Below are 14,399 nucleotides of genomic sequence, written 5' to 3' on the forward strand. Positions count from 1 at the left end.
TTCTAAAATTTCCTTTTATAAGATTTTTTTTAAAAAAGAAATATTAAAATAAGATATTGAACATAAAAATATAGTTTAATATACCTCTCTAGTGACCATCCTTATGATTGGGACAATATTTTTGGTCGATTATGATTGGATTTCGATCATTCTCGATTGTAAGATGTTGAAAGACAACATTTCTAACAAATCCATCACTTGGTTTTCCCCATGACTGATCTCACCCCATTCTATGTATTAGCAAACGTTGATGTTTGTACCGTGAAATTGTGCACTTTTGCCTCATGTAAAGTTTTTCCTAAACTTCCAATACTTATGCCATGAACGGATCACATGTGATATTTTGAATCCACAAATTTTTAGTTCCCGGTCCAATTGAGATACAATCATCTCCCATATCAATGTTCGAACTCGATATTGTAACATCAATCGATGATTGTACATGAATACCATCAGTGTTAGGACTATGACCCCAGGCAGAAATCGTAACCCCTTACACTTTTATATTTCGACAATCATCAATAACAATATGGTACAATTGACTGTCTAATGACTTTATACCATTTATTTCAAATATTTTGGGAATGTAGAAAACCTAAACTCTGCAATTAAAAAAAAAAATACAACGTTAGGTTAATACAAATAATCAAAACAGATTAATATATTCTAGTGTTCTTCCAACATTAAAGCTAAGGATGCATATGGCCGGCAGGTACTAACTACTAAACGTCCTTTTGAATTTGCTGTTATTAATTTAGTTTGGTTTATGTTTACAACCACTCTCTATAGTCTATATACTAGATTTGTGTCTATGTACAAAGCCTTAGCTTGCTCTGAAACTGTAATGCCTATCTTCTACTAGGACAATGGTTATTGTAAAGTCAGGTTCTTTTGCTTATCTATATTATATGATTATGGATTTATGATGTGTTTTTTTTGCTTAAATTGTTTTGTTTTATATATGCAAGTCAATTATAAAATGTCACTGGACATGAACTACATGATAATGCTTTTGTGATGTAATATAAAATAATTTTTGTTTGTTGTCATTTAAGCCCTTGATTTATTGTGACAATTGAGGGTCTCAAAAGTCAAAACCATAAGACATCAGTATTAAAAGTTTGCTTCAAATTGAATATGCAAGAATCAAACAGTAGTAGTCAATAGAGTAAGTTTGTTTTACAACATATGCCCAAGATTTATTATTTATAAAGTTTGACCTACATGTTAAATGAAGGTTGATGATTAAGCTTAATTTGTATTTGTTGGACTTAGAGGAGCTAGTTGAAATTTTAATCTCATAGTATTAATAACCATATGAGGATTTTGTGAAGTCAGAGTTACCTAAGGTAATTAGTGGTGCAATAAGCTACCTAAATAGTTAAATTGGGCCGAAAATTACCGGCCTTTGTTGTGTTATAGTTCGCCTTTGTCAATACACTGTATGCAAGAGTAATAGGTGACACTGCTTCTTGTAGAAAGGGTGGCAGTGTAGCTGGTCTCTTCTCTTGCAGTCTCTATTATTTTTGTGAAGGTAGGTGATAACAAACTTGTGCCTTTATCACAGGGGCGGACCCAGTTAAGTGACATGGGGGGACAGCTGTCCCCCCAATTTAAAAAAAAATTAAAAAAAAAGTAAAAAAAAAAAAAACAAAAAAACAAAATGCTGGATATGAACGGATGAAACGAAGAACTGAAGCTGCGCTGCTCCATCTTCACTCCTCCAATTCGCCACTGCCTCTACTCCTCGTCTCCTCTAGTAGATCGACGACCTCCGTTCTTCGCTGCCGCACTGCGACGCTGCCTCGCTAGTCCAGCCTCCACCGCCCTCCAGTACTGCTGTAATTGTGTGATTGACCGTCCTCGGTGGCTCGGTCAGTTGGTCCTCTGTCCTCACCAGTCACCACTTCACTAGCTGCGCCGCCTGCGCACTTCCTCATGCCCTCATCGTCCGACCGTCGAGCCTCGGTCGTTTTCGCTCCATCAAATCCATCAATGGTATGTCTTGTTAACCCTAATTCGAAATCCCTAATTTGAAATCCCCAATTGTTATTCCTAATTTCCAGATTTTTGTTGAATTATTGTTAATTTTAATTGCAATCTTTGTTGAATTTTAATTTAATTGCAATTTTAATCTTAGGTTTTATTATTATGCAATGATGTGGATTGTGGAAATTGATATATATTTTTTAATGTAATTAGGAAATGTCAAATAATTCACCTAATTCAAACAAATCCAAGGCTACTAGAAAACAACCCGATCTTCGACAATTCTTGTCTAAAAGAAAGAAACTCCATGAAAATGAGTCCAATAACTCCCCTTCATTAAGCCCCCCCTCAAAGTCAAGAAGATGATATGGAAATGGGTGGTTCAAGTACTTGTAATGTACCATTGGAGGAAAATTTGGTATACGATGTTGAACTTCTTCCTCATGATCCGGGAAAAAGAATAAACATAATGGATTACCCCACAAATGAACGAAATGCAGTTAGGAGGGGTTATATTCTTAAAAAACCTTGCCAACCAAAAACTCATGACTTTCCTCAAAGACAAGTGTCTGGTTTACGTCGCTTTAGTGTTCATTGGTTCAAGAAATGGGATTGGCTTGAGTATAGTATTGAAAAAGATGCAGCATTTTGTTTTGTATGTTACTTGTTCAAGAATGAAGTTGATAGTTATTCGGGGGGTGATGCATTTGTTGATGGAGGGTTTAGGGCATGGAATAAACCGGAAAGATTTGAGAAGCATGTTGGTGGAATTAACAGTGCTCATAATCTTGCTTATGAGAAATATGTGAATTTAAGAGATGGAAAAAAAAAAATCAATCTTGAATGTGTTTGACAATGCAAGTGAGGTGATTAAAAGTGAATATTTTATCCGCTTGAATGCATCTTTAACTTGTTTAAGGTTTCTTTTGGGGCAAGGTTTGGCATTTCGTGGACATGATGAAAGCGGGGAGTCATATAATAGGGGTAATTTCCTTGAGCTTTTGAAATGGTTAGGAGAAAAGGTTGAGGAAGTAAGACAACATACTCTTGAAAATGCACCTAAAAATTGTCAAATGATTTCCCCTTCTATTCAAAAGGACATTATTAATTGTTGTGCCAAAGAAACAACTAGGTGCATAATAGAAGAAGTTGGTGATGATTACTTTGCCATATTAGCCGATGAGTCAAGTGATGTGTCCCAAAAAGAACAACTAGCTCTTGTTTTGCGCTTTGTTAATAGAGATAGTGGAAAGGTAATGGAGCGATTTTTAGGCATTGTTCATGTTGGTAATACTACCGCTTTAACTCTTAAAGATGCAATCATGTCTTTACTTGTTGAACATTCATTGAGTCCATCTATGATAAGGGGGCAAGGGTACGATGGAGCTAGCAACATGAAAGGTGAAATAAATGGTCTTAAGACTTTGATTATGAATGATACTCCAAGTGCCTACTACGTACATTGTTTTGCTCATCAACTTCAACTAACACTAGTTGCCGTTGCTAAAAAGAATGATAGTTGTGGTTGGCTTTTTGAGATACTTGCAAATTTATTGAATGTGGTTGGAGTTTCTTGCAAGAGAAGAGAAATGATTCGACAAGATCAAGCTCAAGAAGTTGCTCGAGCATTGGATGTAGGGGATATTGTGAGTGGATCGGGTTTAAATCAAGAACTTGGTTTGAAAAGGCCCGGGGATACTCGTTGGAGTTCTTATTACAAGTCTATTTCAAACATCATCCTCTTATTTCCTACAATTGTTAAGGTACTTGTACACATTGGGAAGCATGGTGTATCGGAAGATAAGTTCAAAGCTCAAATTGTTTTAGGACAATTAGAGTCATTTGACTTTGTTTTTATTGCTCACTTGATGTTGACTATTTTTGGTTACACTAATGATTTGTGTGTTGCTTTGCAAAGAAAGGAGCAAGATATTGTAAATGCCATGGAACTTGTCACTTACACAAAATTGGTGTTGCAAAAAATGAGGGAGCAAGGATGGGATACTCTCTTAAACAAGGTAACTTCATTTTGTGCTAAACATGGTATTGTTGTTCCCACTATGGATTCTCCTTATGTTCCTCAAGGAAGATCAAGACGTTTTGTTGAAGAAGCAACAAATGAACATCATTTTCGGGTTGGAATTTTTGTAAGAGTGATTGATTTGCATCTTCAAGAACTTGATGATCGATTTAATGAGAGGAATATGGAGATACTAATATGTATGGCTTGTTTAAGTCCTAAAGATAACTTCTCATCCTTTGATAAAGATAAGGTACTTAAACTTGCCTCTTTTTATCCCGAAGAATTTTCAAGCTTTGATTTGATGGCTCTTGAATGTCAACTTGATATATTCATGGAGAATATGCTAAATGATGATAGATTTCAAGGTTTAAATGACCTTAACTCTCTTTCTATGATGCTTGTTAAAACTAATAAGCATAAGACTTTTCCTCTTATTCATTTGCTTATCAAGTTGATGTTGATTCTTCCGGTTGCCACGGCAAGTGTTGAAAGAGTCTTTTCCGCAATGACATGTGTCAAAAATAAGTTGCGAAATAGCATGGGTGATCAACTTATGAATGATTGTTTGGTCACTTTTATTGAGAAGGATGTCTTCCTAAGAGTTTCCGATGAAAAAATTGTTGATCGCTTCCAAAATATGAAGACTCGAAGGATGAAAGTGTAATTTTAATGTAATGTTTATGTAATTTTTTTCATCATTTGAATTGTATGACTAAGTATGTTTTTTATTTTGAAATTTTAATATTAAGTATTAACTAATTTGTGTGTTTGAGTTTTTTTTTGTTTTTATTTTTTGTTAAGCTTTTTGTAAGTTAAGCATTTTGTCCCCCCGAATTGAAAATCCTGGATCCGCCACTGCTTTATCACCCCATGATTCATAAGGAGAATTTTGTACAATCCTTATCAATAACAACTATCTTAAAAAAACTCCAAAATATACTAGATTCTTATCAATTTTGTACTTTTTCATAGGTAAAACTGTTACTTCGTATTGTTACTTGAAATTTTTTTATTTTGTGAATATCCTAGCGAGTCACTGTTGGTGTTTTCATGCAGAATTATACTTCTAGAATTTAGTATGGGCAGCTGCACCGTTTTAGTAAAAGATAAACACTATCTCGATCTTTTTCATATTATTATAAATTGGCTTTTTTTTTTTTTTTTTTTTTTTTTTTTTGAAATGTTATACATAGTCCTTAGGGCTACATATAAACATTAAAAACACTCTTGAAAATTGTATAAATTTATAAAAGCATGACAAAAATACACTCACTACACAAGGGCTAGGTATAATATTACCTTCTATATATATATATATATATATATATATATATATATATATATATATATAATCTTATTTTTTTTTGAACAAATTTTTTTTAATCTTTTTTTAATACATATTATATTGCTTTCTTCTATTTTGAACCTTGATGACATTTTTTTTTATTCAAAGATAATATTGATTCATTCACCAACTATGTTAAGTTGAAAAATACATATTCATGTATTTTTTTTTCTTACTATATTTAATGATTATACATTTAAAAAAGTAATTACTAATATGAAAATTTATTTATACAAAGATATAGTTAGATATTTAAGTTTATAAATATCGTATTCTACGATTTTTTTTCCCTAAATTTTTGAAAAATATTAAGGTCTTTATTTGTTTCCATATCAAATTGTTATAACCATTTCTTTCAAAAAAAATTGTTATAACCATTATTAGTGTCTTTACGTTAATTGCCTATGTTTATTGTATGGTAGTCAATAATTTAAAGTCAATAATATTATAGTGATATTTTTTTTTTGAATAGATTTTATAGTAATATAATATTGAATAATTCTTAATTTTTCTTAAGTATTAAGAGTACACGTAATAAGGCGCAGTTTAAAGGACACAATTACCTAACTCCCGCTTATGTAATACGTAGTACGAAGTAGAGATTTAAAATAAGAAATTAAAATAAGATCTTGAACATAAAAATATAGTCTAATATACCTCTCCAGGACAATCCTTATGATTGGGGAAATATTTTTGTTCGATGATAATTGGATTTCGAGCATTCTCCATTGTGAGATGCTAAAACACAACATCGCTAACAAATCCATCACTTGGTCTTCCCCAAGATTTAATTCTCACTCCGTTCTCCGTATTAATAAAAGTTGACGTTTGTACCGTGACATTGTGAACTTTTGCCTCATGTAACGTTTTTCCTAAACTCCCAATACTTATACCATGACCGGGACCACATGTGATATCTTGAATCCACAAGTTTTTAGTTCCCGGTCCAATTGAGATACAATCATCTCCTGTAGCAATGTCCATTTATTTCAATATTTTGGGAATTCACAAAACCTAAACTCTGCAATTCAAAAAAAAAAAAAAATTGTTGTATTAATATAAAAAACAGATTAATATTTTCTACAGATTAATAAAAATAAATAAATCAGTTTATTATTTTAAAGCATGTGATAATAAAAGAAAGATAAAAAAGGTTATTTTTCATTAAAATAGATAGGGTTATATTAAAAAGAATAAATATTAATTTGCAGAATAAAAAAAAAATAACAACCCCAAATCCTAATAATGCTAGAAGGTAAAAGATTAAATAAAACTAATTATATTTTTTTAATATAATTCTTTTAAAATTAAATATTAATTTGTGTGGCCCTAACGTCTTTTAAATTTAAGTACGTTTTGAGTACTATGTCGAGTCACATAATAATTTTAGGACTGAGATCAAATAACATATAAACATCTTTAATGTAAAAATAATATATAATAGGTACGTACTAGTTAAATTAGAGCATAACTTTATGTAGAAAATAAATAACTTACTTCCACACCACGAGGACATGCTTCTTTTCCAGATCTCTTGCAATTCCATAACTTAGCTCCTGTTGCGTCAAACACTCCACCAGAAAGTGTAAGGCCATTGACATGCTGAAATAACACCCATGTTTTTGAGTTTTGAAGCACTCGAAAATCACTAGGGGCTTTAAGGGTTCTGTTAATAACAAAATTAATCTTACTACTTTGACATCCCTTTCCGGAAAACTTAAGGGATTTTGGAACAAAGTACTCTCCTTCAGGAATATGAATTGTCGACTCGCCCGTTGAATCACAAGCTATATTCCAAGCCGCCTCCAACGTCTTAGAAGAGTCCGAATTCGAATTGGGTTTTGCCCCAAGGCCAAGGGTTACCACATCATAATTGGTAAGCTGCGGTAACAGACTTTAGGTTGAGGATCACCAAAATTATTGACAATGTTAAAATATTGATCTTCATAATTTTTATTATGTAACAAACAACGATTGAATGCGTAAAATTTTGGTGCTACTGTATAATTATAAAAAGAGAAAGAACATGTGAAATTTTTTTTTGAGAAAGAGAATATGTGAAATTTTGGAGGTAGAATAATTAATTTATAGATGTTGGATACTAGTTCCATAAGCATACAAACACATACGAAGTACAATTTATGATTATGGATAATATTGTTTTTAGTCTTAATGATTTGATAATTTTTCATAAGATTCTAATCATATGTCACTTATTTTTTTGGAAAATTTGTCTGGAAGGGACTTATATCTTCACTCTTTTGTCTGGAAGGACCTTATATGTTCAAAGTGGTCTAAAAGGACCTTATAAGTATGTTTTGTTGTCTAGAGGGACCTTGACGTCGGATTCCGGTGTTTGACTTTTTTACTCCGGCGTTGACTAGTCACGTGACTATGACGTGACTTTAAAAAATCACCCTCCCTCTTATTTTTTTCCCTTTTCCCTCCAAATCACATTCTCTCTCTTCTATTCCCCAAAATTTTTCCCCAAATTGTTTCTCTCTCCTAACGAAACAAGCTGACTAAATCAAATCAATTGGATTTCCTTAATTTTCGAAGAAATTCAAGCAAGGAGCGTTATATTAAGTCCTTTTCGCATCAGGTGAGAACAATTCTTACAATATTTTTCCCCAATCCCAATGTTTTAAGCCTAAGTTTAATTGTTTGGAAAATTAGGGTTTATAACTCAATTGGTTCTAAAATCATGTTTTTTTTTGTTGTTAAGGATGTTTTCGACTAAAAGGAAGTTATCAATGTGCAATTGTGGTGGCTTGTATGGAAAATGAGAAGATAAGGTTGATTGATGAACATGAGAACTTGAAGAACAAGATGATGAGGAGCAAGGAAGGTGTTCATAAAACTTTGATCAGGACTGAAAATTGGGGATTGATGTTGATTTGTGTGATTTTGTCTATTCTTTGTAGTTTGATTGTGGTGAAGTTTTGTGTTTCATGAGGAGAGAAACAATTTGGGGGAAAATTCTGAGCATATAATGTGAATTGGAGGGAAAAGGTGAAAAAAAAAGAGGGAGGGTGATTTTTTTAAGTCATGTGATAGTCACGTGACTGGTCAACGCCGGAGTAAAAATGTCAAACACCGGAATCCGGCGTCAAGGTCCCTCTAGACAACAAAACATACTTATAAGGTCCTTTTAGACCACTTTGAACATATAAGGTCCTTACAGACAAAAGAGTGAAGATATAAGTCCCTTCCAGATAAATTTTCCTTTTTTTTTTAATCAGTAATATAGTTTTCCTATAAAATGATAAGAAAAAAAGATATATATAAACAAAAAGGTTAAACTTATTTATCTCGCCCGTTGATTCTATTTTTAACTTTAATCATTATGTGTGCAAATATCTAAAGTATTAAAGCTAGGTCATAACTCAAATAGAGATTTAAAAGAATTTGACAAGAAACAAGGCAGAGAAGTAAGAAAGATTTAATACATCTATTCAACTCCGCATTGCTACATTGAGCAGGGAAGACCGGTTGAGTTTATGGGGAGTCTATTTAAGTCTTCTAAACATTTGAGGAAGATCTATCTGAATTATCTTGTTAACACCCCGCCTCATCAGTTTATGGGGAGACTATTTAATTCTTCTAAACATTTGATAGAGGCAGACTTGAAATTCTCTGATTATATAACCGAACCCGAACACCAGATTGTTCTAAATATATCAGCACCAAATCTGATGATGGCACATAAGCACAACCAAAGACCTAAAACCTTCATCGATGCACCCAACTTGGAGGCCTTTGGAATAAGTAGCTTCACTTCAAATGTCAAAGCATCGATTGTCATGCTTTGGAATGAGGCTATTGGGAAAGAAGATTATTGTCTAAGGGACACATTCAAGTTAGTCGGGCAAATGTCTAGTGTTAGAGAGCTTTGTCTATGGCTAGATGATGAGCTGACCAATGTATATCGTTACCTTAATTCTGTAAATCTCGGGCGTATGATCACCTTTCCTAATCTAGAACATCTATTAACGAGTTTGGATTATGTTGGATGGAAGGATTTGCTACTTTGTATGAAACGCTTTCCTAACTTAAGGCACCTTAAAGATCCCATGATGGATCCCATGAGTACACTACCGAGGAAGATGCTCGATTATGGGAAGTATGTAATTTCTGCAAGTCTTTCTTCCTTCTAGCCAAGGCATCTTCAAGTTGTAAGATGATTTTGTTCGATTATGGGAAGTGTGTAATTTCTGCAAATCTTTGTAAGATTGCGTTCGATTGTGGACTTGAAGTATAAAGTGAGGAATGGCAAAATGGAATTACCCTTATACGTCGATCGGATCAGACTTCCCCAAAGCCCATTTGATATGGTATGACAGGTATTGTCTTCTAATAATTTCGTTCTCTTTTATTTGTTTTATGCTTAGAATCACTTCTCAGAAGTGCTCTATGTGTCTCAACGGCCTAAAACCTTGTTATTTATTTTACGTTATTGCTTTTTTTTTTTTTTTTTGAACGGCAATCAAAAGGGGATATTATAAATAGAAAAACCAATTACAGCAAATCCAAATCAGCAAGAGTAGTTATGCTCTCAGGAAACTGATCAACAAAAACATAGCTATCCCCATACCAAGGTTCTAACCTTGCAGCCCAATGTGCAACCGTATTACCCCCCCTACGAACATGAAAGCAAGAAAAAGAAATAAAGCTACTGCCAATATCACATATGTCTTCAAAGATCAGCTCACAGGGGCTTCTTCCAAAGCAGCGACGGTTGATGGCATTCACTACATTAATCGCATCACATTCAAGCTCAATCAACGAGTAGCCAAGTTGAGCAGCCACTTCGACACCCATCCTAGCAGCAAGGGCCTCACCTAACACAATGGAGCCATCCCCCTGCACTCTCCAAACAGCCAATGCGATCACTTTGCCTTCACTATTGATGAGTCATATTTATATAGGATTTATAGGCACGTTTATGCTAAGTTTATAGTTGCTTTTTAGGTCTTTTAGTCGCTTTTTAGGTCGTAAATACATAAGTTGTTTGTTTTCTACTCTATTACGCTCCGTTAGTGTTTTTCTTAATGTTTCAGGTGATTTGATAGACATTTGGACGCTTTCGAAGTGTTTGGAGTTGATTCGGATGATATTTATATGGAAGCCGACGAATCGAGCTTATTAATCGTAGATACCATGTTCGTGAATGTTGATTTTGAGATTTATATGCATGAGGAATGAATATAGAATCCACAAGGGTTGTTATGCACTTTTCGGAATTGAATTTGAGTTAGAAACAAAGTTAAACGATGTTTTACAAAGTGGCAAAACAGACCTTTGGTCATTCCTTTGATCATAACTTGAGTTATACAGATCGGATTGAAGCAATTCAAATTGCGTTGGAAACTAGACTTGAAGAGATTTCCAACAGTAGGTCACACGCCTATATACAACGTATAAATCAGAAGTTACAAGCCTGTGAAGTTGACACAATGCCCAGTAGCCCCGAGCGAGAGCTCGCAAGGTAGCTCGCATAGGCCTCGAGCAATAGCAGCCCCGAGCGAGAGCTCACTCGACCAGGGAGCTATAGCTCCAGTTTACCCACGAAAGCAGCAAGCAAGGGGCATCGTAGCACGTCTTTTTCTTGGCCCTCGATTCCATTGAGCATCTTCGTGCCACGTCATCTTCTATCGTCCAATCGTTTGACATCTTGTGTAATTTATATTTTACTTTTCTTTAATTATTTTTAGATTAGTTTTAGGATATTATAAATATCTCAAGGGATTATTATTTTACCCTTATGCCTTTTTATACTTTTTATTTTAGGTTCGTTGCAGTTTTCTCTTTAGCCCTAGTTTTTCATGGACAACTCCATGGATTCCTCCATGGATTTGTCCTTGAATTTGTTACTTTAATTTATAGATGTAATATTATTTATTTACTTTTGATTATGCTTTCTTTATTAGTTTTAGTTTTAATTATTTATTTCATGTTTGAATAGTTAAATTTCTAGGGTTTGGGAATCCATGTTTATACTTTAATTCTTGATTGATATTATTTATGATTTGATTATTGATATATCTAATTGATAGTATTTTCTTATTGATCTTGCAACCTGATCAATTGTTTGATTAATTCTTGTTAATAAGAGTTTGAATCGAAAGATCTTACTTTTAGAGGCTTACTTACAATTAGCAATTCTGATTATGTTAGCGACCGAACTATATATGTTGAATTGAGAGCGTTAAGACCCGACCGTAGGCTTAGCAATTGCTCTAGATAATTAATTGATTGAATTGTTATTGATATTTGATAGATTTAGAAGTATAAACATGGTGAACCATAACCCTAGGTTTTTTTATTAATTATTTTTTTTCCCTCTTTTAATTTAGACTATTTTTTCATCCCAATTTCGCGACATAGTTTAGTTTCTTCATACCTTGAAAGCTAGATTGAATAGTCATCTCTCTGTGGATTTGACCCTACTTACCCTACTACATTGTTAGTTGGTTTTGTTAGGAATTTATTTTTGACAGGTGTACGACAACCTATCAACTATCACGAAACACCGCACCAAGTCCAAAAATATGCTCCCCCAGCATCGCCACATCTGTATTCACACGCACCGTGCCAAAAGAAGGAGGATTCCACCTTGATCTAGATGGAATCAGGCTGCTGCTAGTACTCAGATTACTCACATTCACAGATGATGTATAATTTTTATAACCCAACACCAGTTTCACAAACCCCATTGCGCTCACCTCGGGACACTGCCATTGACTCCCAAACACCATCGAATTTCTATAGCTCCAAGAAGCCCAAGCTAAGGCCACAAACAGCAGCATATCTTCACGACTAGACTTCAGCTTAAACCACCAAATTCTCGCAGCAAAGGACTCGTCAGGGGCTTCTTGCAATTGGCTAACAAAGGGAGAGTGGTTCCAAATTACTTGCATCGAAGGACAATTAAAAATGAGGATGCCCCAGTTTCTCATGATGATTTTGTTTCTCACGTGGCATTTTTGTAAATAAATCAACAACTTTATTCAACTTTATTCAATTGTGGAGCCCACAATAATGAAAAAGTTGTTGATTTATTCACGAAAATGCCATTATGAGAAACAGGGAATTTCCCATTAAAAATAGCATGATTAACTGATTCATTCGCTGTCCTACACCTCTCACACAGACCATCTTCTCGTACATGCCTGTCTGCCAGTCTACCTATAGTTGCCAGGGAACCAGTGCAAGCCCGCCACAAAAATTGGCGAAGCTTAGGAGGACCATCCAGTCGCCACACCCACGACCATAACTCATTATTCGGGCTTCCCAGTCGTTCCCTCCACTCCCTCAAGTGTCCCATTCTACCCAACCAATAGCCAGATTTGGTGGTATACTCACCCTTTTTTTCTGGCCACCAGTAACGCGCATCAGCTGGCATTCTCGTACTTAAAGGAATTTGTAGGACAAGTCTTGCATCATCATCCGAGAGAGCACTATAGACAGCATGAACATCCCACTGCCCAGAATTGGCATCAATTAACTCAGAGACTCGGAGATCAACAACACTACCATTACGTTATTGCTATGTCAACATACATTGTTAATTTAATAGTAGCTTAATTGTTCATGTGCTCAGTATGACATGTTATTATGGTGTGTATATGACTCAAAATGTTATCATGCTCTATATTTAGAATTAGCTAATTTATGTATGTTGTTGAACTATCTGAGTACTAAGAAATTTGCTACTGCGGCCACAATTGCTACATATATGTATATATAACAGTGACTGCACAAGCTAAGCTAAGCAGTCTATTGAATTTAATTAAGAAGATATCAAAGTTATACATCTTTTGTTTCAGGAGATTTGTTCGTTTAGTCTGCTATTAGTGATCGATCGAGAACAAATTTGATGGCAATTGATCAATCTATAGTATGTGTTATAAACGGAATTGCACAAATAAAATAGTAAGAACAATGTTACCGAGAATAAGACTGAGTCGCTCTCTTTAGAACATTCGCGGCACTGCCTCAAACTTGTGCAAGCAGCTCGTACCAAATCGGATGCCCCCAGGATAAAACAGTCTTTCACAAGTATAAAATACCGGCGGTTTTGCACCGAACCACCGGACAACGGAACACCAGAAAGAAACTGCTCGACTCGGTTCGGTTCGGTTCGGCGCGACCCAGCCCAAACCCGAACCCGACCCAGCCCAGCCCGGCTCGGCTCGGTTCGATTCGGCGCGCGTGTGTGATATATGGTTTACCATATAGGTCCTCCCTCTCCACAAAAAACTGCTCGACTCGGTTCGGTTCGGTTCGGCGCGACCCAGCCCAAACCCGAACCCGACCCAGCCCGGCTCGGCTCGGTTCGATTCGGCGCGCGTGTGTGATATATGGTTTACCATATAGGTCCTCCCTCTCCACAAAATGTGGGTAGCCCAAGGGCCACACCCCTTTAGCCCACTCTCTATATTATAAAGAGAGTAAAACTCTCATTTCCCACCAATGTGGGACTTTGAGTTTTTCCACAAAATTCACACACTACACACTTGTTGTTCCAACAGTATGCAATTAACAAACCCATTTGATCGAGAGCTTTATTTAATTTGATGCTTGGAAACCGCTAAGTTTTTGTGCCTTTTTGCTTCATGGCATATCATATTGATTAAAAACATAGTAACCTTTTGGTAGTACTTTCTTTTATTAAAATAATAAATAAAAAAAGTACTACATACTCACAACTAACCATTGAATTAGAGAGGAAGGTGGATCATTAGAGTATTCAATTGGAAATATCATCAATCTTGTTTTCGGAATAACGTGAGAATTAATTACTGATTAGTAATGGATAGTTTACTCTTCTCTCCGTCCCTTAATTACATTCTTAATTTTTTTTTGGGTATTTTAAAATTACAATTCTACTTTCTCTTTTTAGTAAGTGAAATTTTATCAAATATTCCCAAATTATCCCTAAATAGTTGTAATGTGACATTATTTTAATTAATTTTCTGTTTTGCAATTAATGGTTGTACCAAAGTGTTTAAGTAAGCTCAGGACGATAGAAATAATAAC

General features: G+C 34.7%; 1 pseudogene; it reads right to left on the reverse strand.

Moving 5' to 3' along the window:
• LOC110683824 lies at positions 1-7,305 on the reverse strand (annotated as a pseudogene).
• Between the last annotated feature and the right edge of the window lie 7,094 nt (positions 7,306-14,399).

The sequence above is a fragment of the Chenopodium quinoa genome, unplaced genomic scaffold (genome assembly GCF_001683475.1).
Source record: "Chenopodium quinoa cultivar QQ74 unplaced genomic scaffold, ASM168347v1, whole genome shotgun sequence".
In the NCBI taxonomy this organism is placed as follows: Eukaryota; Viridiplantae; Streptophyta; class Magnoliopsida; order Caryophyllales; family Amaranthaceae; genus Chenopodium; species Chenopodium quinoa.